The 25,064-nt window shown below is 34.7% G+C and overlaps 2 pseudogenes; both read left to right on the top strand.

Moving 5' to 3' along the window:
* The first annotated feature begins 547 nt into the window (after positions 1 to 547).
* On the top strand, positions 548 to 16,018 carry LOC125823212 (putative E3 ubiquitin-protein ligase RF298; annotated as a pseudogene).
* A 753-nt stretch (positions 16,019 to 16,771) lies between these two features.
* On the top strand, positions 16,772 to 20,768 carry LOC125823210 (putative E3 ubiquitin-protein ligase RF4; annotated as a pseudogene).
* Positions 20,769 to 25,064: the final 4,296 nt, after the last annotated feature.

Here is a 25,064-nt window from a genome sequence, read left to right as displayed (position 1 = left end):
GTTGTAAGAGTTTCGATAATTCTGCTGGCCTCCTCCTCGTTAGGCATTGCCTACAAAATTAATAGAGTCCAGGTTTGCACAACATAACTCTGCACTATGATCACCCCTTTCACAGATCGCACACCAAGATGGTGGTTGTTGAACTGCATTTACCCGCGCGGGGTATTGTCCCAATGCTAGTTTACTGAAGTGGGTGTTCATCATATTCTGCATAGTAGCAATTTGTGCAGTTATGGTAGTCACAACATCTACTTCTAGCATACTTGCAGTTTGCTAAATCACAGGTTTCACCCCTCCTCCGTTCCATTCGGGACTGCCCTGCAAGATCCTGTTCAGCAAGGAAAATAGTTCAGCATATGTCTTCTCCAAAGCCTGACCACCTGCAGCTGAATCAAGTTGAATTTTGGTGTTAGGCTCCAATCCTTCAATAAAGGTATGGACCAACACCTCATTAGATTGATGATGATGTGGGCAGCTCATCAACATCGATTTAAACCTATCCCAAGCTTGGTACAAGTTCTCCTCCCATTTCTGTCTAAAACTTAAGATGTCACTCCTCAACTTAGCTGTTTTCCCAGATGGAAAAAATCTAATGAGGAACTTCTATGCTAGATCATTCCAGGAGGTTATAGAGTTAGCGGGCTCAGAGTTCAACCATCTTTTTGCTTCCCCAAGCAGAGAAAAGGGGAATAAAGTGAGCCTCACATAATCCACATTCACTCCAGCTGGTGTGTAAGTATCACTGATCTCAAGGAAATTCTGAATGTGAATTGTTGGATCCTCGTGCGACAGACCAGTGAACTGCCCATTGGTGTGCAATAGTTCCACCCTACTCTACTTCAATTCAAATCTTCCACCAACTTCAGGTTTTTGAATACATGATGTCACATTGGTAGGACGTGGGATTGCCACGTCTCTTACCTTCATCTCAGCCATTATTGTTTCAGGTTCCTCTTGCTCAACACTTGCTACTAGAGATGTTGGTTCACTAGCAACAAGAGGGACTGGTATGTGAGTCGTCTTTGCCTTCTCCGATAGTGAACGAATCTTTCCGGTTCAGCTAGAAGTGATACCCATCTTTGATCGTCGTCCAGTTTGAAGTTCCAGAATAATCTGAAACAATGAATTGCTAACATCAACTTGTCAACACTTGTTTTTTAAATTAAGAGATCAAAAAAATTAGATAATTTATAATTCTAAAGTCCCCGGCAGCGGCACCAAAAACTTGTTGCATCCAAATTGCACACGCAAGTGCACGTGGTCATTCAAGTATTAAAGTGGCTCTTATAAAGAGTCGGGTATCGTACCCACAGGGACTAACGCTTAGAATCACTCAATTTCTCTAACTTTCAGTTAAGCACAAGTGTATCAAAATTTCAAAAGTGATTTATAATCTAATTCTAAGATTGTAACAAAATATAATAAATGCGATTCAATTTCAAGGATTTGAAACAGTGATTGGGTAAAGTCCAGGGCTGCAACTTTTATCAAGATTCATGCAATTATTATCATTTAAATGGGTTTACATCAACTATTGAATCAATTAATCACAGGGTTAAATGTATGTTCATGGTCTCCCGACCTCTAATCGCCTACGATATAGAACACCCTAACTACATCGTTGAGCGAGGATTGGAAGGTTTAAGTATTGAGCATTACGATTTCTTCCAGTATAGTGACCCATGCACAGTTTCTAGGTATATCCCTATCCTAGATACAAATTAACCCTAGTTATAAAGAATTAATCATGCTCCTTATGTCCCACATTCTATCCTCTTATTCCTCTCCTGAGTTCAATTTGGACAATATATTTATTTCAATGGTGATCAGTCACGAAATACGGAAAGCAAGAATATAAGAAAGATTCATATGATAATTGACATTAACCAAATAAAAACTCAATAGATTACAATCATCATGTAGCCACAACCCTAGAACTAGGATATTTATCTACTCATAATCCAAGATAAGATCAAGCAATGTTCAATAAACATGAAGAGATCAAAAGGAAAAGAGTTTAGGAAAGAACCCTAAAAATGGTGAAAACGTTTTCCCAAGTCGTCGTTCTTCTAAACCCAGAAAAAGAATAATTTAATAAAATAAACTAATGACCTATTTATACTAAAAGTCGAAACGGCCAAAAAATGGAGCCAAGGGCGCGACGCGGAGGCATTTCTTGATTTCGCTCTGAGATCTTATTTCTTCTCCGCGACGCGGCAGCTACATGGACCACTCTGCCTCAATTTGACTCTCGCGAATTAATTCAGGACTCCCTCCCCGCGATGCAGAGGCATAACTGGGATTTGATTAGCGAGGAAACCCACTTCTCCGCAACGCGGCTGCTACACGGAGGGTTCTGCCTCAAAAGTCATTTTACAACCCAAGCTCAAAATTCCACTCCGCGACGCGGAGAGGATACAGAGAGGCCTTGATTTGTATTTCTTCAATCCTCTTCCTTTCAACTCAGATCCTTTGTGTTTCCCATTGTCCATTTTCGTGCTCGTTTCTCAAATTAAGCTCACCTACACAACTAATCAAGTTGGTTAGTTCATTAACAACCAAAAGACTCGATAAGACTATAAACAAACACATATTGAATTCAAAATTAGCTTAAATATGGGCATTATTAGATTTCTAGGCATGTAAATATCCCTAAGATCAGCATCCCTCAAAATGAGAGAGATGAAGCTATATTGTTGCTACTTTCCCGTTTGAAGACACTACAGAAAAAGCTCCAAGGGTGGTCTGATTGGGCAAATGAGAAGGTAATGCAGGCTACTCAAAGGCTTGGAAAGGACTAGGCTGAGCTGTAAATGTTGATGCAAGAAAAAAAAGATGCGGAAAAAGTTCACGAGGAAATGTAAATTCTGGAGGAAAACACCACGGAGAGGGATTATGGAGATGGATCAAGCATTGGTAAATATTAAATCCATGATTGAGACAACTAATTCTGGTCTTAACACTTTGGAGAGGTATAATGTTGGACTAAAGAAAAAGGTCTTAATGCTCTGTACGGTGTGTATGCTATGAACATGAATAATGCTTTAGCAAAGGAGCAAGAGGCAGTAAAGAAGTGTCAAGCAACAGACGTGGAGAAGTGCTCATTTGACAAGGATTTATCTACTATCAAGCAGGAAAGAATTGCTTTACAACAATAGTAAAAGTAAGCCAACAAACTCCTGGACCAGTTTGAGATATTTTTATTCTGGTAATGGTACTTCTTTAACTAGTTGATCAAGATAAACTATTTTTTTTACCAATATAGTTTGTGTCAGGCGAGGCTCAATCTAATCAATAGCCTAAAGGCAAAAGTAAATCGGACACCTTAAATTTTTAATATTTTTTATTTTTTATACTTTAAGTCTATTCTTCTAGATTTTTTAAGATGTAGAATTGATAGTATATTTAAAATTATATTTGTGATGCAAAGTTATTTCTTTCTTTTTAATGAAAAAAAATTACTTTTTCCATAGATAGTACTTCATCCGTTTTAATCTCTTTTCCGATTTTGACTTGACACAATATTAAAAAAAGTAAATGAGATTTTCGAATGGTCTTAAACATGTCATGTGAAAAGTTAAATTTAAAAATTGACACAAAAGAAAAAAACAGTCTTTAATGTTAAGAAATGAACTAAAAAAAGTAAGAAAGATAAATTGAAAGACATAATATAATTTATTTATTTTTAAGAAAAAACTTATAATACCATTATAATTACTAAAAAATGAGGTCCATCATATTTTGGGGCCAAAGGCGAATGCCTTGTTTTTTAAGACATTGAACCTCCTCTAGTTAGTGTTTTAATGTCTTCAGGGTCGTTCATTATTGATTATAATGTCAGTTCTTTTTTACTTATTCCCTTTGGCAATGGTGGTTCAGGAATTGACTTATGCAGCCTTCTAATAATGCACTTGCTATTTGATATTCCTCCTACTATAATTTTTTTTTTATAATATTATGAATGTCAGGTCTTATTGAAGCAGGAGGCAAGAGTGAAACAAAGGTTTCTACAACAAGCTGATTCCTGAAAGCTGAAAGAGAACAACACCGCATTCACAAACAAGTGCAACAAGATAATTTTTGAGAGACGGTAGAGAGAAACATGCAAAAGTATAAAGAAGAAATCCAAAAGAATGAGAGAGAAGTCTCTCAGTTGATATTGCAGTTTTAATGATAAAAAAAATAGAGGCACTTAAACAAGGCATTCCTCAAATGACAAAGGGTTTATGTCACGACCCAAGTTAGGAACGTGACCAGCGCTAAGGGGGAGAATCCCAAAGCAAGCCTTACCAAAATTCTACAGAAAATCGGGCAGAGTTTCCTTTGTTTCTAGGCCAATCCTGAATTTTCCCTGTTTCAAAAATTCACAACACAACTAATAGGAACTATAAGCCACGACTTAATATCCATCAATGATCTAATTGTCACGCAATAAAACCAATTCATCTCCAAATACGAAAAAGAGGTTCCAAACTAGTCACTTGACTACAATACGAAAGACTAATCATGACTCAAATAAAAGGAATGACGAATGGAGTAACTCTAAGAGGTTTTTTAAAGAAATTAAATAAATCATAGCAAATCAATAGTTCTCTTGCCACGCGAAGCAATGCTTGGCTCACCAGATACTACCAAATCACACTCTCTATTTAATGAAATCCTTTTCAATACCACCTGAGTTCTTTGTAAAAACGATTAGCGAGGAGTGAGACGCTAGCTCAGTGAGTAATAATACTTAGTCAAAACCATTTTAATGAGGGACAAGTCAGAAAACATACTAGTATAATAATCATAATGATGAAATAATGCTCTTTCATAAAAAAAAGTAACGATATTCAATTTTATGTGCCTCATATAAGCAAAATCAATGCAAATACTTAATAGTAAACTCCAAAAAACATTTCCATATCAAATCTTATAGCTGGGAGGTTTCCAAGGATGAATCATGTAATCAGTGTGGCCTTCTCTTTCAGAAGTAACCAATAACAGTGAACTCCTCATAAAGGAGTTAAATATTCATATCAGTAGATCCCTACTCGAGGGATATCAGTAACATTATACTAGTTCTACCTTCCCACTAGCAAGGGCTTTATCGGAAATCTGTAACTACAAGGTGCGCCAGGTCTAACGAACCCGCCGTTAGCTACGGGATTCATCAAGGTCTACTCCCATTTATACTTTTCTTATAATCAGTAGAAGCATTCGAAAATCGAACAGAGCATTTAAATCTTATCAAATCATATCATTTCAAAGTTTAACAATCACCTGCCAAAACACTATTTCTCAAAAAAGTGTAAAGCCTTTTCAATATTAGTAATCATATCTCGTAGGAATGAGATCATCTCAAATAAAGATATTTTGAGTATCATATCAAGTAAAAGACTCGTCCCACATGCAAGTTCAAAGCATTTGGTAACATATTTACTTTATAAACTCATCACTCGAGTAATCCGTACGACTTTCTTCGGTCCATGTATAATCACATCATAGCAATTTCGTGTTAAATCTCCTTGTTAGAGTTATTTCATGAACTAATTTACAATACCCAATTCCCAAGGTTATGGGTCACCCCTCACTCGCCAACTCATATTTATTCATTGGTCTGTCAGTCGATCAATTTCCAGCAAAAAAGAGTCATTTTAAATATTTGTGTTTGAAACTTTCACTAACTAATTCACTATAAAAGTTAGTGATCATCGCAGCCCACCATACTTACACATCAACTCAATTTAAGCATCACAATGTAACTCAAATAGTGAGACTAGGAGTATCTTAGGGTTAGTAGAATAAAAATCTTCCTTTGTCCATGTGTATTCTCATACACTACCAGAGGAAATAATAAGATAATTGACTTGCATAGCTGCCGCAAGGGCAGAACACTTGTGTCCTTAATTTATATAGAACTTATACTTTAAAGGGCACTAGAAATCGATAAAAGGAGATTCCACAGATTGTTATTGCAGTGAATGAGTAAATCATTGACATCTTCATCAACTTGCTTGGACAAAGCAACAGCAGAAAATATGTATTCTATTTCTCCTTAGTTTTTAAAAATGACTCTTCCCTCTTGGGAGAAATATGTATATGATTCGATAGTGAATTTATTTTTTAAAATTGATATTCGAATTATTAATATCACACTAACCTAACCTATGATAATAGATATATACTCATGTCAATGAACTGAAATAAAATACCTTGAAATCCATATTTATAATAGCAGAGGTTCCACTTCTTCTTTTTCTTTTCTGTGATGAACTTGATCTTCGTGCTCCTTCACAAAATGACAAGCCAGGAAGGCGTTTTTTTATTTATTATTTTTTATTCAAGAGCTGCTGGGAAAAGATTTTGAACTCCCAAAATCCCTTTATCTTAATTTGTTTTCCCTTGATACGTTCAGATGGGCTAAGTCCCACTTATATTTTTTTTTTCTTTTTCTTTTGCTAAAGACTAATATATCCTTGTTTAAATATGGGACATTACATTCTCCCCATCTTAAGATTTAAGCAAGTGCATACTGGTGGATTGAAACAAGTGGAGGTACTTGATTCACATACCATTTTCTGATTCCCAAGTAGCTTTTTTTTCAATGGTTTGATTTATCCATAAGACTTTTACGGATATAATTTCTTTTGACTGTAACCTTCTTACTTGCCTATCAACAATAGACATTGGTTCCTCTTCATACATTAAGTTCTCATCAATTAGCATAGTCGATGTTTCAAGCACATGAAAGAAACCTGATATATAATTTCTTATCCTAGAGACATGAAACACCGAATGGATGGAAGACATCTCATGAAAAACCGACAGAAAATACAGCACTACTCCTACCTGGTCAAATATCTCGTGTCTCATCTTTCATAAGGGAGACTCATAGGAACACTTTATCCCCAACATTGAACACTAAGTCCCTTCTTCGCTTATCTGCATAATGTTTTTGTTTGCTATGAGTTATAAGCGAGCTTTGTCTGGTTATTTGGACTTTGTCAATAGCTTCTTGAAACAAGTTTAGTCCCATACAGTAGCCTTCTCAACTACAATAAATTGCCTATCATACTAGTCTTCATACGTCACCATATGAAATCTTGACTACACTTTTATTTTGTATGCAAGTCAGCTAAGATAGGTAAGCAACCCAATTACCTCTAAAATCAAGAGTGCAAATTCTTAATTAATATATCCCCTAGAATTAGTATAGTACACGCGTACTGACCTTCCTCTGCAAATGAAATACGGTACTATAATATCTAATCATAATATACTCGAGGCGTCTTGGAAACATTTCCAAGATATGAAGTGAACAGTGATCCTCTATCAGAAATGGTTAACACATAATACTTTGGAGTCAAAGAATTCCACTCAGGTAAGTTTGTGCATATTTTATCCATTGCATCTGATTTTGACCAGTAAAAAAAATATGTGCTTACATTGTAAAAATGATTTTAAACGTACCTATATACGGTCAAGACCTCTAAGGGTATTATAATAGCTCGACCATAAAATTCATAGCAACTCTTTTCCATTTCCACTTTGGATGTATAGTGGTGAAAGTTGACTACAAGCCATTTGAGCTCAACCTTGGCCTACTGATAAGGTCCAACAACTAGAAACAGAGTCAATGCCATCTTTCTTCATCTATTCCTGCCAATATAATTGATTTATTTCATGATACATCTTAATAGATCCAAGGTCAATAATCTATTTAAAGTTACGGATTCATGAACAATAACCTCTCTCACACCATCTATGTTCGATTATCATAATCGGCCTCTTAGTTCAAAGGCAACATAATTGTCAATACTCATATTCGTGTCTTTACTCACTATAACCTTATTTCAATACACAATTTCTCATCCTTGTAATAGGTGGCCTCGATGTGTTCTATTAATAAAGTCTTGTCTTGAACATAAGACAACAATGTCTCTGAGTTACTCACAATAATTTGATAGCCACATCCTTGAGTGTGTGTACATCTTAGGTCAAAATCTATTTGCAAGAGTTGCATGTCAAATAGCCCATTGATTTACTTCTCAACGCATCTGTCTTAACATTTTCCTTTTCCAGATGACACTGAATAGTAAATTTTTCAGTCATTGAGTAGTTTCCTCAGGTGGTGTAGATTGAAGAATCAAATCTTTCCTTCTGAACATAAATATCAAGTTCTTGTAGGCCAACATAAATCTCGTTGGTTTCATTATAAAAATAGCACATCTAAATCTCTACACCAATTATCATCGAGACTATTTTCAAATTATGAGGGGGATAGTTCTGCTCCCTACTAATTTAGCTTTCTCGAAACATAAGCTATTACACGACCACTTTATGTAAGAACACATTCTATTCCATCCTCAAAGCACCATGAATGCTCCAGATGCTAACAATAGCATTATCACTGGTATGGTGGTCAATATGTCTTGAGCTTATAAAGCTCTACTCACATTCTATCATCTACTGAAATTAGTTTCTTTTCTTTTTATAACTTTGTCAGTAACACAACAATTCTTTAGAACTACTCCACCAAATATTTATAGTAGACTGTCAAGTGATTCTATCTTTTCAGTACACATAATAATTTCAATTCGCCGATACACTTTACACTTGGAAAATTTGACATAAAGTTGATAATCTTATTGTGTCTGAAATACCATCCAGAGATGATCCTTTTGTTCATTATAGTCATGAGAATACACTCACGTACGATCACAAACCATTGGCACATTGTCACGCCCCGAGCCTACACCCTGGACGTGGCCGGCACTCGAAGACCATTGCTGGCCCCCAAGCGAACCCTTGGCCTAGCTTTCTTAACTCAGCGAAAACCTAACTCAACAGAAAACTCCATGCAACGAAAGGTCATAAGACAACTTAGCTGATAAAATCTAGCCAAAAAAGGCAACTCGAGTCTCAAAATAGAATATTTACATATACACAGATGAGAGACTCAATACTAACTGAATGACTGTCTATGAAGCCTCTATAATACTGAGATGGATGTTGGGACAGACCCCGCAACATCCTAATAAAGCAAAACTAGAAAAAATGAAATAACAGAGTCCTCCGGAATGCAAGGAGGCTCACCACTGACTCTGGAGTGCTCAGCTGGATCAACGGCGTGCTGGATGTTGATCCTGGGTACCTGCGTCTGCATCATAATAAGATACAGGCCAACTGGCATCAGTACATGGAATGTACGAGTATGCGAGCTGGACAGCTAAACAACTTAAGCTTGAATGGGATACAAAAAAGAACTTACCTTGGCTCTGTTCAACTCATGAATAACTGAACTCAATATAAAGCAATAAGACACATACAATATATATAAAGCTTGTAAAACTATTTAAAACATGACGTAAAAATCATATTTATAATATCATAAAAAATATCATGCTTCCTCTCAAAGTCTACTTGTGCAATGCATAAATGAAGTCCCATACCCCCATCCATACTAAGCAGAACCCCTCGAGGAACCATGCAATTTCTACTGTGGGAGTTTCTCTAAGCGACAGCCACCAGTCCATGCCTAAGTGGTGATACAACTTTTTACCTCACGTTGCCCAAGGACCATCATATACCTTGTCGTGATATTGGACCTTACTTTAACTTTAACTTAGTGGATCCACTAGCTTAACTTTACGTGATCATCTAAAAAGTATGACCCATCAAATCCCATGTTTGGCTACATGGTTCTTATGGAGAGTTGAGTTAATATGAACTCGTGTCCCCAATTCGATGCTTAAGACTACTCCCAAAAATACTTTAGCTCATAAATGTTTTAAACACATCTTTCTTTAGTTTGAAATAATTGCTCAAACTACCATCTTAAAAGAGGTAATTGCTCTTGAAAACTCTTTCTAAAAAGAACATATCAAAACCATATTTTTAATATGATCATTGATGACTCGGGAAGTCATACTACATAAACATTGATGGTATATCTAGAGACCATATTGTTTAAACATTGATGACATACTCGATTGTCATACTAATCATGTTTTAGAAACTCTTTCGCAAAACTCATCTTTGCTTAAAAGAGATAGTACTCAAACTGCTCAAAACTCTTTTGGAAATCTCAGTTTTCTCTCATCTTAAATGTGAAAACATTTATAAACTTTTTTGGGAATACTTAGTTCCCTAATAACTTTTGAGAAATGAACTTGACTCTTTACTCTTGGCTTAACTTGAAACTCTATACTCTTTACATAACTTGAAACTCTATACTCTTTACTCAACTTGAAACTTGAGCCTTAAAATGAAGTTAAAACATTCAATAAAGACTCTTGAAAAACTTTAAAGACTTGTTTTGACTTACTTCTTAACTTATAAGCTTGACTCTAACTTCACTTGACTTTTAACTTCACTTGACTTCTAACTTCACTTGACTTTGATCCTAACTTCCCTCGAATTGGATTATGGATTCAAGGGTAATGATCTCATGTTTATGGATGAGTTCGGGATGTCTAGATGTACCTTAGAGTGTTGAAAACAACTATAAAACATAGGTACATTACCAAGGAACATGTATGAAAAAGTGGGGAAGGATTGGCATCTTTGGCGCTCTGAGAGGCGCGGGGCGCCAGCCTTCAGACTTCAGAGGGGCCTGGTGGGGGCTCTGCTAGGCGCGCCGCCCCAAATGGGAAACTTCAAAACCCCTATTGGGGTGTGCTGGCTGGGGCGCTTTTTCCCCAAAAATCCAACTTTTCTCCTTCTTTTTCCAATTCTAAACCTTCTTAACTTCAAAGTTTCCAGCCCCAAACACTTAGAATCATAAATCCCCTTACTATACAATAGATTCAACTCGAAATCACAACCGGAAACATACACCAAACCAACAAGAAACTTCAACAACACAACCACAACTTCAACAAACACAACCACAAACTTCAACAAATACAACCAATCTTCTTTTTTTTGAAATTAAAACGAGTTTGGCATGTGGGGGAATGAACCAACCCAACACTATGATCTCACATACCTTAATAGGGATCACCCACGACGAAATCCACAACGATCTCTACGAACCCTTCTTCTTCTTCTCCTTCTCCTCTTCTTCTCCTCTTCTCTCTCAAAGCCCTAACCCTCACTTTTTAAAAGGGAAAACTGATTTAAAATCAGTCTAGACCCTTAATATAACCAAAAGAAATGGTTAGGGAAAAGACCAAAATACCCTTACAAATTCGGACTAAACTGCCCTGCCAACTGCTCAACTTCCAAAGGGCATAACTCACTCATACGAACTCGGAATCGCACAAACTCAGCGGTGTTGGAAAGATCATTCCACGAGTGTTGCAAATATAACTGGAAATACACCTAACTCATCCTGAGCTAGGAGTTATGACTGTTCAAAGTTGACCAAAAACTCATTTTTTTTCCATACTTGGCTAAATTTCCAGATTTTTAATTCTTTCCAAAAAAAAAATGACTATTTCCAATTCTAAGCTTCTTTATAGCTATTTCAAATTTCCAGATGTTACACACATATCTTTCAAGTAATGCCTTTATAGCAACAGGAGCTTATGTTAGTCCAAAAGATATCACATAAAACTTTTTAATGCCTCTGTCGAGTTTTTGAAAGCTATCTTAAAATATTTCCGCCAATTCTGGACTTTTGGGAACCAACCAAAAGATCAATATTTGAGAATTATACAGCTCCATGAAACATATCAAATTGGTCATTTATACGAGGTAGTCGTTCCTTATTGCATATTGTTACATAGTTAAACTATTAGTAGTCAATAATATTTCCAAATACTTGAGCCTTTTTTCTTCACCAGGTATTTGTGTACAATTGCGTCCTATAAAGAACTTTTTCAGTAAGTCCGCCAATTATTTCTTAGCTCACTTTACTACATTGATATCGTATGATATGGAGGTATCAAAATGGGCTAGGTTCCAGGTGCCAAATCATTACCAAAAATCTATTTCTTGTATCGGAGGTAATCGAAACAAATCCATAGAAAACACATCCTTTAATTATCTCACTAATGGCACGTTTCCAACTAGGTGTATGGTCTATTCCATGTCTTACCACATACCATTTCATTTACCATTGATAGGAAGCATATGATTTTTTGTCCATTGGACACTAAGTCACAACAATAAAAGATAAAATATTTCCTATTTTTGTAACTCCCATTCTCTTCTTTTTTTCTTCTTTTGAAAACATTAGATTCATTGATTCTCAACTAAACTATCTTCTCATGACATTTGAGAGTATTCTGAGAGGAAAATAACCCATTCACCACAATGACATATCAATTAAACCATATAGATATGATCTGGTTAGTTATGTAATCCTTTCCCTCAATCCTATCTTGACAAGCATTGTATACATGTCGAACAAAAGAAAAAAATGCCACAGGAGTAGAAACCAATAAAAGTATTGCCCAATGTCTTGAGCATTCACAATTTCCAACTCTTTACTACAATTCCCATAGAACGATTTCTTTGTTTTGGCCTTTTCGAATAACTGTTTGATTGACCACGTATCACATTACATATTTCCAATCTCTTAGCAATATCAATTACCTCAAAGTAAGTTAAGGCCTTCATTCGTAAGGTGGTTTATGGGGCACACTAACCCTCCAACAAACCTCTTAATAATACTTCGTTAGATAATAAGTAGGGATCACATCTAGTTAATCAAAAAATCTAGAGTCATATATCAGTTCAATACATTATTTGGAACAAGTTTCTTAAAATCCTTAACAAGTTACACATTTTCAACTGTCAAGAAAGAAACCATCCATAAATAACTTAGTAAATCGCCTAAAGTCGTTGGTGTTCCCCTATGGGTATTTTGAACAATACCATATTATACCATGTATCTTGTCATGTTCACCATCTGAACTTTGACATAGCTGCAGTACTCTTGTTGGAACATGCTAGAGCTCGTAAGGCCTTAAGTAATTTACCCATGAATTTATACCAAAAAATCTCTAGGATCTGAGTTGTTAGAACCTACGAATCTTGGAGGTTTCATCTTTAGAAACTCCTAAGCCTACTTTTTTTTTAAAAGTCTGGATCATTGTAGCTTCTTGAAGATGGTCTTGGGACCTATTAGTTGTCTGACTCCATTCATTATGTCCATTAACATCTCTAACTCATTAAAGGAACATATGTGGGTTAACAATAACATTCTCATATTGCTCAAGTGACAGAGTAGTGCTCTTTCCAGAAAGAGATATTATATTTCACATATGTGCACAAATTAAAATCCCTCAAAGTGGCATACCGACCTTTTTCTTGGCCTTTTCAACTACTTCAGTAAGCTCCCCTTAATTGGAAGAGACAAATGTTTACATGGTGACCATTAATGACTCCAAACCTTTGGACTATTCTTGTTATTGGGTGACTAGTTTCAAGACATGCGATGGAAAGATAAACAATGTTAAATTCATCTAGTAGACCATATTAGTCACCACATAAAGAGGAATGAGAAAGAAAGACAGACACATCCTATCACGTCCTCGCAGAATCATGATTATAGATATGGCCGGCAACATACCCATAATTGAGATTCTACTATTAACATGTGTTCCATAAGTCACAAGAATAACCTAGGGCTCTGATACTAACTCACGACCCAAGTTAGGAACGTGACCGACGCTAAGGGGGAGAATCCCAAAGCAAGCCTTACAAAAATTCTACAGAAAATCAGGCAGAGTTCTTTTGTTTCTAGGCATATCTTGAATTTTCCATGTTTTAGAAATTCACAACACAACTAATAGCAACTATAAGCCACGACATAGTATCCATCAATGATCTAATTATCACACAATAAAACCAATTCATCTCCAAATACGAAAAAGAGGTTCCAAACTAGTCACTTGACTACAGTAAGAAAGACTAATCATGACTCAAATAAAAGGAATGACGAATGGAGCGACTCTAAGAGTTTTTTTTAAAGAAACTAAATAAATCATAGCAAATCAATAGTTCTCTTGCCACACGAAGCAATGCGGGGCTCACCAGATGCTACCAAATCACACTCTCTAGTTAATGAAATCCTCTTCAATACCACCTGAGTTCTTTGTAAAAACGATTAGCGAGGAGTGAGACACTAGCTCAATGTGTAATAATACTTGGTCACAACCATTTTAATGAGGGACAAGGCAGAAAACATGCTAGTATTATAATCATAATGATGAAATAATACTCTTTCAGAAACAACAACAATATTCAATTTTATGTTCCTCATATAAGCAAAATCACTTAATAGTAAACTCAGAAAAGCATTTCCATATCAAATCTTATAACTGGGAGGTTTCCAAGGATAAATCATGTAATCAATGTGGCCTTCTCTTTAAGAAGTAAACAATAAAAGTAAACTCCTCATAAAGGAGTTCAATATTCATATCAGTAGATCCCTACTCGAGGAATATCAGTAACAGTATACTAGTTCTACCTTCCCACTAGCAAGGGCTTTATTAGAAATCTATAACTACAAGGTGCACCAGGTCAAACGAACCCGCCGTTAGCTACGGGATTCATCAATGTCAACACCCATTTATACTTTTCTTGTAATTAGTAGAAGCATTTCAAAATCGAACAGAGCATTTAAATCTTATCAAATCATATCATTTCAAAGTTTAACAGTAACCTGACAAAACACTATTTCTCAAAAAGTGTAAAACCTTTTCAATATCAGTAATCATATCTTGTAAGAATGAAATCATCTCAAATAATCTTTTCAGTATCATATCAAGTAAAAGACTTGTTCCACATGCAAGTTCAAAGCATTCGGTAACATATTTAATTTATAAACCATTTAAAAATCATGAAATTTATGAAATACAAATTGTGCTAAGATTACTACTCACATTACTCGTGTTGAAGTACCAAACTCATCACTCGAGCAATCCGTATGACTTTCTTCGTCCATCTATAATCACATCATAGCAATTTCGTGTTAAATCTTCTTGTTAGAGTTATTTCATGAACTAATTTACAATACCCAATTCCCAAGGTTATGGTTCACCCCTCACTCACTAACTCATATTTATTCACTTGTTGCACCTCATATTTATTCATTGATCTGTCAGTTGATCAATTTCCAGCAACAAAGAGTCAGTTCAAATATTTCTGTTTGAAACTTTCACTAACTAATTCACTATAAAAGTTCGTGATCATTGCAGCCCACCATACTTCACACATCAACTCAATTTAAGCATCACAATGTAACTCAACTAGTGAGACTAGGAGTATCTTAGGGTTAGTAGAATAAAAATCTTCATTTGTCCATGTGTATTCTCATACTCTACCAGGGAAAATAATAAGATAATTGACTTGCATAGCTGCCGCAAGGGCAGAACACTTGTGTCCTTAATTTATATAGAACTTATACTTTAAAGGGCACCAGAAATCGCTAAAAGGAGATTCCACAGATTGTTATTGCAGTTAATGAGTAAATGATTGACATTTTTATCAACTTGCTTGGACAAAACAACAGCAGCAAATATGTTTTCTATATCTCCTTAGTTTTTAAAGATGACTCTTCCCTCTTAAGAGAAATATGTATACGATTTGATAGTCATTTTCTTAAAAAAAAATCATATTCGAATTATCAATATCACATTAACCCAACCCGTGATAATACATATATACTCATGTCAATGAACTGAAATAAAATACCTTGAAATCCATGTTTATAATAGCAGAGGTTCCACTTCTTCTTTTTCTTTTCCGTGATGAACTTGATCTTCGTGCTCCTTCACAGAACAACAAGCCAGGAAGGTGTTTCTTTTTCTTTGGCTAAAGACTAATATGTCCTTGTTTAAATATGAGACACTACAGTTTAGCAGCCTATGCAGAAAGTTCTGGCTCTAATTTTGTAAAGATGGAGAGAGAGTGTGTTATGTGTATGAATGAGCAGATATCTGTGATTTTTCTCCCTTGTGCATATCATGTCTTTTGTGAAGATTGCGACGTGCTTCACCAAAAGAAAAGAATGGAAAAATTCCCTTCTTGTACGACACCAATAAAGAAGCGGATTAGTGTTCGCTTTGCTGATTCTTAATAGTTAGCAACTTCAGAACAACAACAGGAAAAAATAGTTGGTCACTATTTTATTATTTTAGAAAAAATTATGTCCTTTTTTCAAAACATTCTTTCATACTGTAACTGTAAGAGTTGATAGGAAAATTGATGGCATGTGTGAATCCACCATAGGTCAAGGGACCATGTCCTTGACTGAAAACAACTGAGAACAGAGAAAAACAACAATCTACATAGCAAAGAGTAAACCAAACACGGTGTCTACGTGAAAACTTTCTTGCTTAAGGAAGAAAAAACCACAACTTAACTCGTAGGATTTCACCAACAACTCCACTAACAACACGCACCAAGTTTCAAATTACAACCTCTTGTAACCTAGAAATTAAACCCTTAATCCCTCTCTCCTTGTAATAACTCAATTACAAGACAATTAAACAATAACTCGATTGTCGACTACACCAACTAACTCTAGCTGATATAGACTTCAGGGCTAACTCTACCCCACAACACGACAATGGCTAAATCTAGCCAACAACTCAAATCTACAAGATAAGAGAGGAAATAAAATAAAAACACAAGCTTCTTATAAGAGGAGTAGGTTTATAATGTTAGAGCAAAAACAAAGACTCAACAACCTAAAACATAATATATCAGTTGTAAGGAACAAATTCTTAGGTTGTTGAAGCACTTTGGTAGCTTTTCAGAGAGAATATGACTATTTTGATTTTTCAAAATTCAAGTTTTCATCTCTTGATATGTTGAATACATATGAAGGATGAGAGTGGTGAAAACTTTGATCATTGACAAGAAAGGACACCACAACAACTTTTCTGTAGTGCTACCTGAAGTGTTGCATTTCTGCAGTGGTGACAACAACTTTACAGTTGTGGAAAGCTGTGAGAGTTGACTCGTATGGATCATCCTTGTGTGTACCTGATCCCTCATTAGTTCCCCTATGAAATAAGATTCTTCTTAGAGACAGTTACCTCTAAATGAGTATTCTCCCTTGACTGAGCATTTCACTCATATAATAGATTGGCCGGGTGCGTATCTGGTCCCTAGTCTGGTTCCTTGGTAAGTTTGTCAAATTATCAAAATAATGCATAGTACTTCAACGTCTATGCTTTATCCATTTCCTCCTTTTTTATGAAGACAATCTCGTGAAGAAAGTTCCTCTTGCGAACCAGATTCTCATACAATTTCCGCTGAATGACTGAGAGTAGCATAGTTGGTTCTTCAAAATATTTGTCAAATCATCAAAACAATGCATAGTACTTCAATGTCTATGCTTCATCAAAAATGCAAAGAGGTATAGATATGTAGAAAGAACAGGTGAAAAGAGTTAGACAGAGGGAGGAGTGCTTGATGGTCCGTGCAAATCCTTAAGTTTGAAGGTTTAATACAAATTGTTGTTCTATGTGCTTAAACTTAATCTTTCTCAAGCGTTTCGTATACTTACATATGAATATTAGTATACTTCCGCAAGCGTTTTGTATACTTTCTGAAGCACCCAAAATTTATGATTTCAAGTGTTCTACACTTACAAAACTTTATTTTTTTAAATTTAACCATTTGTTCTTTGAAACGTAATGTCCTGACTAATTTTGTTCACCCAAGAGGTAAATATTCTTCCTTCATAGGATTCAAACCTGAGATTTCTAATTCCTATAATCCTTTCTAGCACTTGCCAAACAAAACTATTTCATTGTTGCATTCTATTAACTTACATCAGAGTTTCCTAACCTTATTTTCAAGCAACCAATGTTAATACTAGAGCAACTAGTCATTAAATTCATTGTTATTTTGTCAAAACTGGTCCTTTATTGTTTTGCATGTTAATACTAGAGCAATTACTTATTCGCAAGAATAAGAAGTAGCTCAATATGCAAAAGAGTAGTTGGATTTGGATTGTCTACTAGCAAGAAGTGGAACATCTTTTGATGTAATATATATATATGGACAAAGATGATATGATCACACTTAGAACCATTTCTTTTTGTTGATTTGGAAGTTAGTGATTCTGTTTCCAAATAAGTTATATGATTTTGTGGAAGCTCTTCCTTTGTCTTGTTATATCCACTCAGTACTAGTATTCATCCGTTCACAATTGGCTTTCAAACAACTAATGCATGGTATTACATTTTGTGGATGTGGTATGGTTATTTTAATTTAACATGGACGGATGAAACTAAGGACTTGCAGGTTCATTTGAACTTAACTAATAATTTTAATTCAAACTTTGTATGTGTTAATGAATGTATACCAGAGACAATATCTTTATCAAATCAGTTCAACATCTATATTATATACAAAAAGGAAAGAAAATTAACGGTGTATATATAATAGGAGTATGAGTTTTCCACCAATGGAGTTCGAATAATTAAGTAGTATAAAATATACTAATAGCATAAAAATATTATTAATGTCGTTTAATTTGTTGATTTATCCACATTATGTTTTTCTTGTTTCGAAACTTGTAAAATTCGACTAACTTTAGAGAAAAAATGTTTTGAATATATATTATGATATATTTTACTTTTTCCTATTATCTCGAATGATCATTCATATGGTACATTGTTGAAAACATGTATAATTTTACCATAAAATCTAGTAGCCATATCTTTTATGGAATCCATTTACAACTTTATTCTTAAAATCCTTTATTTGAACTCAATATATTTTACAGAAAAGTGTCATATTATATTTGTCCTTGTACTTTTTAATGCACCCCTTTTGTTGTTTTTCCTCAACTTGATCATTAATGGGTTCTTTTCTTTCCTATTCTCTAAGTCGGTTTGGGTTTCTTGCTTGACTTGTTTGGATGGTTGTTGCGTATTTTTTCATGATGTATTGTATCATATCACATTGTGTTGTTTTGTATTGTTTTGATGATTATATAATATTTGGATAGATTTGCATTATTTCCCATTATTACCTAATGTCAGATACAAACAATTTGTAGAATAAACCATCAAAATAAATAATGTATTTAAACTAACATCGATAGTTGCAACACAATACAAAAGGTAACAACCATCCAAACAAGAGCACACACCATAAATGTGAAATGTCAGTAGTAGTACAATTTTTGAATAAAGTGTAAGCATTTATTTGGTTTCTGAGGAAAAGACAGGTAAAATGCATTTGTATGTGTGTTGGGTTACTAAATTCCATGTGTTTTGAATGAAGTCTAAGTTTTCATTAGGATTTTTACAAGACACTAAACTCATCACATTCTTCTCGTGCAACAAAGGAGATCTCAATCTAAAGTAAATACTTCGGTTAAAAGCAATACACCTTTAGTGAAGCAAGTTCTAACAGTCTGTCCTTCCTCATCCATTGCACCTGCAATTGACACCTCCAGCGTGCCACCATGCAAGAAAATGTAAATGAAAAAGATCCGGATTTGTTATTCTTGAAACCTAAGCCTAGCGAAAATCTCACAGACAACACAACTATTTCTTCTATGGTGCCAGATTATTATGTTGGTATCCTATATGATGAGTCTCTAAGGAAATATGTCCCTCAAAATGAGAGAGATGAAGATATATTGTTGCTAACTTCCCATTTGAAGACATTGCAGAAAGAGCTCCAAAGGTGGTCTGATTGGGCAAACAAGAAGGTAATGCAAGCTACTTGGAGGCTAAGCAAGGACCAGACTGGGCTTAAAATGTTGATGCAAGAAAAAGAAGATGCTGAAAAAGATCACAAGGAAATGCAAATGCTGGAGGAAAACAACATGAAGAGGATTTCAGAGATGGAGCAAGAGTTGGTAAATACTTATTACATAACTGAGACAGCTATTTCTGGTCTTAACAGTTTTGAGGGGGAAAATGTTGGATTAAAGAAGGGGATGGAAGCCTTAAAGCTCTATGCCGGTGTATATGCTACAAACATGGATAAAGCTTTAGCAAAGGAGCATGAGGCACTGAAGAATGTTAAGCAGGGGACATGGAGAAGCGCTCATTGCATGAGGATTTATCTACTATCAAGGAAAAAACAACTCATTTCCAACAACAACAAGAGTAAGCCAACAAGCGCCTGGACCAGTTTAAGGTATTTTTATTCTAGTAATGAAACTTATTTGCCTAGTTTATCAAGGTAAAATGTTTTTAATCAATATAGTTAGTATTTGATAGTTTTTAGGCCATTCAGTATCGATTATAATGTCGGTTCTGTTTTACTTAATCCCGAGGATAATAGTGGTTCAAACATTCACTTATGCTATGTTGTTGATAATACACTTGCTATTTGATATTCCTTCGATTATAAAAAAATAAATTTCTAGTATTTATGAATGACAAGTCCTATCGAAGCAGGAGGAAAGAGTGAAACAAAGGTTTCTACAGGAAGTTGATTCCCTGAAAGATGAAAGAGAACAACTTCGTGTTCAGGAACAAGTGCAGTAGGATAATTTTGGAGAGAAGGTAGAGAGAAACATGCAAAAGTATAAAGAAGAAATCCAAAAGCGCGAGAGTGAAATCTCTCAGTTCAACTTGCAGTCTGAAAGATCAAAAATAGAGGTACTTAAATGAGGCATTCCTCAAATGACAAAGGGTTTAGCAGCCTATGCAAAAAGTTCGGGCTCTAATGTGGTAAAGATGGAGAGAGAGTGTGGTATGTGCATGAATGAGCAGATATTGGTTTTTCCCCCTTGTGCACAGCAAGTGTGAAGATTGCGACATGTTTCAAAAAAGAAAGGAATGGACGAATGCCCTTTCTGTAATACACCAATTAAGAAGCGAATTAGTGTCCGCTTTGCTAATTCTTAATAGTTAGCAACTTCAGAACAACGCTAAGAAAAGGATCTGGTCATTGTTTTTTTTTTCTGTAATACTTTATATGTCCTTTTTCAGGCATTCATGTCATACCGTAACTGTAGTAGTTGATAAGAAAATGCAGAAGGGTACATATATGTAGAAAGAACATGTGGAAAGAGTTAGAAAGAGGGAGGAGTGCTTAATGGTCCTTGTAATCCTTAAGTTTGAAGGCTTAATACAAAGTGTTATTCAATGTGCTTAAACTTAATCTTCCCCAAGCGTTTTATATATTTAAATATGTCCATCAGTATTCTTCCTAAAGTGTTTTGTATACTTCCTCAAACACCCAAAAACAATGATTTCAAGTGTTTTACATTTAAAGAAACTTTCATTTTTAATTTAACCATTCGTTATTTGAAACGTAACGTCCTGACTAATTTTGTTCACCCAAGGGGTACATCAGAGTTTCCTATTCTTATTCTCAAACAAGCAATGATAATACTAGAGCAACTACTCATTAAGTTCATTGTCATTTTGTCAAAACTGGTCCTTTTATCGTTTTGCATGTTAATACTAGAGCAAGTACTTATTCGTAAGAATAAAAGTTAGCTCCATCTGCAAAAAGAGTAGTTAGATCTTGATTGTCTACTAGCAAGAAGTGGAACATCTTTTTATGTAATCTATGGAAAAAGATGTTATGATCCCACTTAGAACCGTTTTGTTTTTGTTGATTTGGAAGTAAGTGATTATGTTTCTAAATAAGTTAAAATTTAGTGGAAGCTCTTCCTTTTGTTTGGTTATATCTACTCACTACTAGTATTCATCCGTTCACAACTGGATTTCAAACAACTCATGCATGGTGAGCGCTTCTCATGTCTCCTGCTTGACACTTCTTCACTGCCTCCTACTCCTTTGCTAAAGCTTTATCCATGTTTATAGAATACACACCAGCAGAGAGGTTCAAGTCCTCCATCCCCTTCTTTAGCCCCCCCCCCCCCCCCCCCCTCCAAACTATTAACACTAGAAGTAGTGTCTCAATTATGAATAACTCTAATAAGTATTTACCAACGCTTGCTCCGTCTCCAAAATCTTCTTTATGGTGTTGTCCTCCAACATTTGCGTTTCTTTGTGAACTCTTTTAGCATTTTGTTTTTTCTTACCTCAACATGTTAAGCTCAGTGTGGTCCTTACCAAGACTCTAAGTAGCCTGCATCGCCTTCTAATTTCCTAATAAGACCACCCTTGGAGTTTCATCTCTCTCTTTTTGAGGGCCATATATCCCTAGAGACTCATCATATGGAATACCAATATAATAATCTGGCACTGCAGAAGAAATAGTTGTGTTGTTTGGAGATATTTTCTAGGCTTAGGTTCCAAGGCTAACAAATTCAAATCCTTTTCATTTACATTATCTTGCATGGTGGCACACTAGATGTGTCAGTTGTAGGTGTGTAATGGATAAGGAAGGACAAACTATCAGATATTGTTTCACTAAAGGTTTATTGCTTTTAGCCAAAGTATTTACTTTAAAGTGAGAACTCTTCTTTGTTGCATGAGAAGAATGTTATGAGTTCAGTGTCTTGTCCAAATCCAAATAAAAATTTAGACTTCATTCAAAACCACATGGAATTCAATAACCGAACACACATACAGTTGCATTTTATTTGTCTTTTTTCTCAACAACCAAATCAATATCTACACTTTATTCAAAACATGCACTGCCTACTGGTGGTGTGTGACCTTGTTTGGATATTTGTTACCTTTCGTATTGTGTTGCGACTATTGATGTTAGTTTAAATATATTATTTATTTTGATGATTTATCCTTCAAATTATTTGTATCTTACATTATGTAATAACAGGAAACAATACAAATCTATCAAAACATTATATTCATCAAAATAATACAATACAACACAATGTGATATGATACAATATGTACAATACAATGCATTGTGAAACAATATGCAACCACCAACCAAACAAGTCAAGCAAGAAACCCAAAACCGACTTAGAGAAGAGGAAAGAAAAGAACTCATCAATGATCAAGCTAAGAAAAAGCATCAAAAGGGGTGCATGGTGCATCATAGAAATACAAGGACAAAATTGAGTACGAATAAAGGATTTTAAGGTAAAGTTGTAAATGGATTCCATAAAAGCTATGACTACTAGATTATGCAGGTAAAATTGTACATCTTTTCAACAATGTACCATATGTATGGTCATTCGAGATAATAGGATAAAGTAAAAAAAAATCATAAAATATATTTAACACTTTTTTTTCTTTCTAAAACTAGTTTAATTACAAATTTCGAAACAACAAAAACATAATGTAGATAAATCAACAAGTTAAACGACATTAATAAAAGTTATTTATGCTACTAGTATATTGTATACTAATTAATTCGAAGTTTATAATTCAATTAATTTTAGAAAAGTAAAATGTTCTAAATATATTTTATGATTTTTTTTTTCCTTTTTCCTCATGTCTCAAATAATCATATTACATATTGTACATTGTTGAAAACACGTACAATTTTACTTGCAGAATCTAGTAGTCATTGCTTTTTATGGAATCCATTTATAATTTTACTCATAAAATCCCATATTTGTGCTTAATATATTTTATGGAAAAGAGTCATATTATATTTGTCCTTATACTTTTTTAATGCACCCCCTTTTCTATTTTTCCTCAGCTTCTCTTTAATGGGTTGTTTTCTTCCTTTTCATTTAATGGTTGAGATAATCCAATAGTAGTCAAGTTTGATTTTTTTTTCTTCTATAAGTCGGTTTTTGGTGTAGGAAGTTTCTTGTTTGGATGGTTGTTTCAAGACGTATTGTGTTGTATTGTATTGTTTTGATGAATATAATGTTCGGATAGATTGCCTCATTTTATGTCGTCATATGATGTCAGATATAAATAGTTTGAAGGATAAACCAGCAAGAGAAATAAAGTATACAGTAAACCAATCCTAAAAAAGATATACTAAAAGATAAAATATGATTATTAGATAATAAATAAAAACAAAATGAGAAAAATAATAATAAGGTAATAGCAGGATCACATCATATCGATTATTTTATAAAATAAGACACTTCATGTTATATAATATATCGGTCACTATATAAAATGAGACACTTCATGTTATATAATATATCCGTCATTATATAAAATGAGACACTTCATGTTATAAAATGATAACTTTAACAATACGATACAATAAAGTAACTACCAAAACAAACTATGTATTTAAACTAACATCCCTTGCTGCAACACAATACAACAGGTAACAACCATCCAAACAAGGTGACATTGATGTTGACATAACTAATATGAAATGCCAGTAGGAAGTAGAGGTTTTGAATGAAGTTGCAGACTTGATAATGCAGGACAATTTAGCAAAAAATATTCACATTGATATTGAAAAAAAGTGGTGCTTTTGTTTTGGTTTCATCAAAGCAAACTAGTGTAGGATTTATCATCAAAATTCAAAGTTCATCCATTTAGCGTAGTAGACACAGGTTTGTGGGGGATATAACTCCATTTGGTGTACATTTTTGATTAATCCTAGAGCAAGCACCACATGGAATTGAAGCCATTAGCGCGATTGTTTTTGGATCACCCCCCAGAGCAACTCCGCTTGCAGTTCGATAACATTCTTATCCAACAGGAATAGAATGATATTCTCCCAATCCAGTGCTCTTTACCTCTATAATAGCATTGTCCAGAACTATAGAGTTCAATGTTTCCACGATTTGCTGACTTGTGCACTCAACAACTTTCCTTTTCTTCAGGACGTCGTGGGTTCCCTCTGCAGTACCAACTTTCAGCATTTGTATGACCTTGAGGCAAGTGTCTCTAAGAACTGTGATGAATTCCTTGTCAAGATTTCCCATCGAGTACCTAAAACAACAACAGAACAAGTGAGGTTTGGGAAAGGTAGAATGTACGCATATCTTACAACTAACTCATGGAAGTAGAGAGATTGTTTTTTTTATAAAAAAAACACCCCTCGAGTGCAACAAATCCAACTACAAAGGAGAAGGAGACATTGCACCAGAAAGTCAAATCAATAAAGGCAAGACCACACTAATTGAGCTGGATTGTTTAGTTGGGTACAAGTTATTTTGGGATAATTAATCTTGAGATAAGTTATTCCATCAATTATATGGGATGACTTATGTCATCACTATGTCAAGAATGGTGAAATAGATAATTCAGACTATCTAATATCTTCAACCGACCGTGGATAAAATAATATCCTGTAGACATTGCTTATTTCAGCTAACAAGTAGAAAGTAATTTGAC

The sequence above is a fragment of the Solanum verrucosum genome, unplaced genomic scaffold (assembly GCF_900185275.1).
Source record: "Solanum verrucosum unplaced genomic scaffold, falcon-dt-bn FXZP01000146.1, whole genome shotgun sequence".
Taxonomy (NCBI): Eukaryota; Viridiplantae; Streptophyta; class Magnoliopsida; order Solanales; family Solanaceae; genus Solanum; species Solanum verrucosum.
This window is presented reverse-complemented; position numbering and strand designations above follow the sequence as displayed.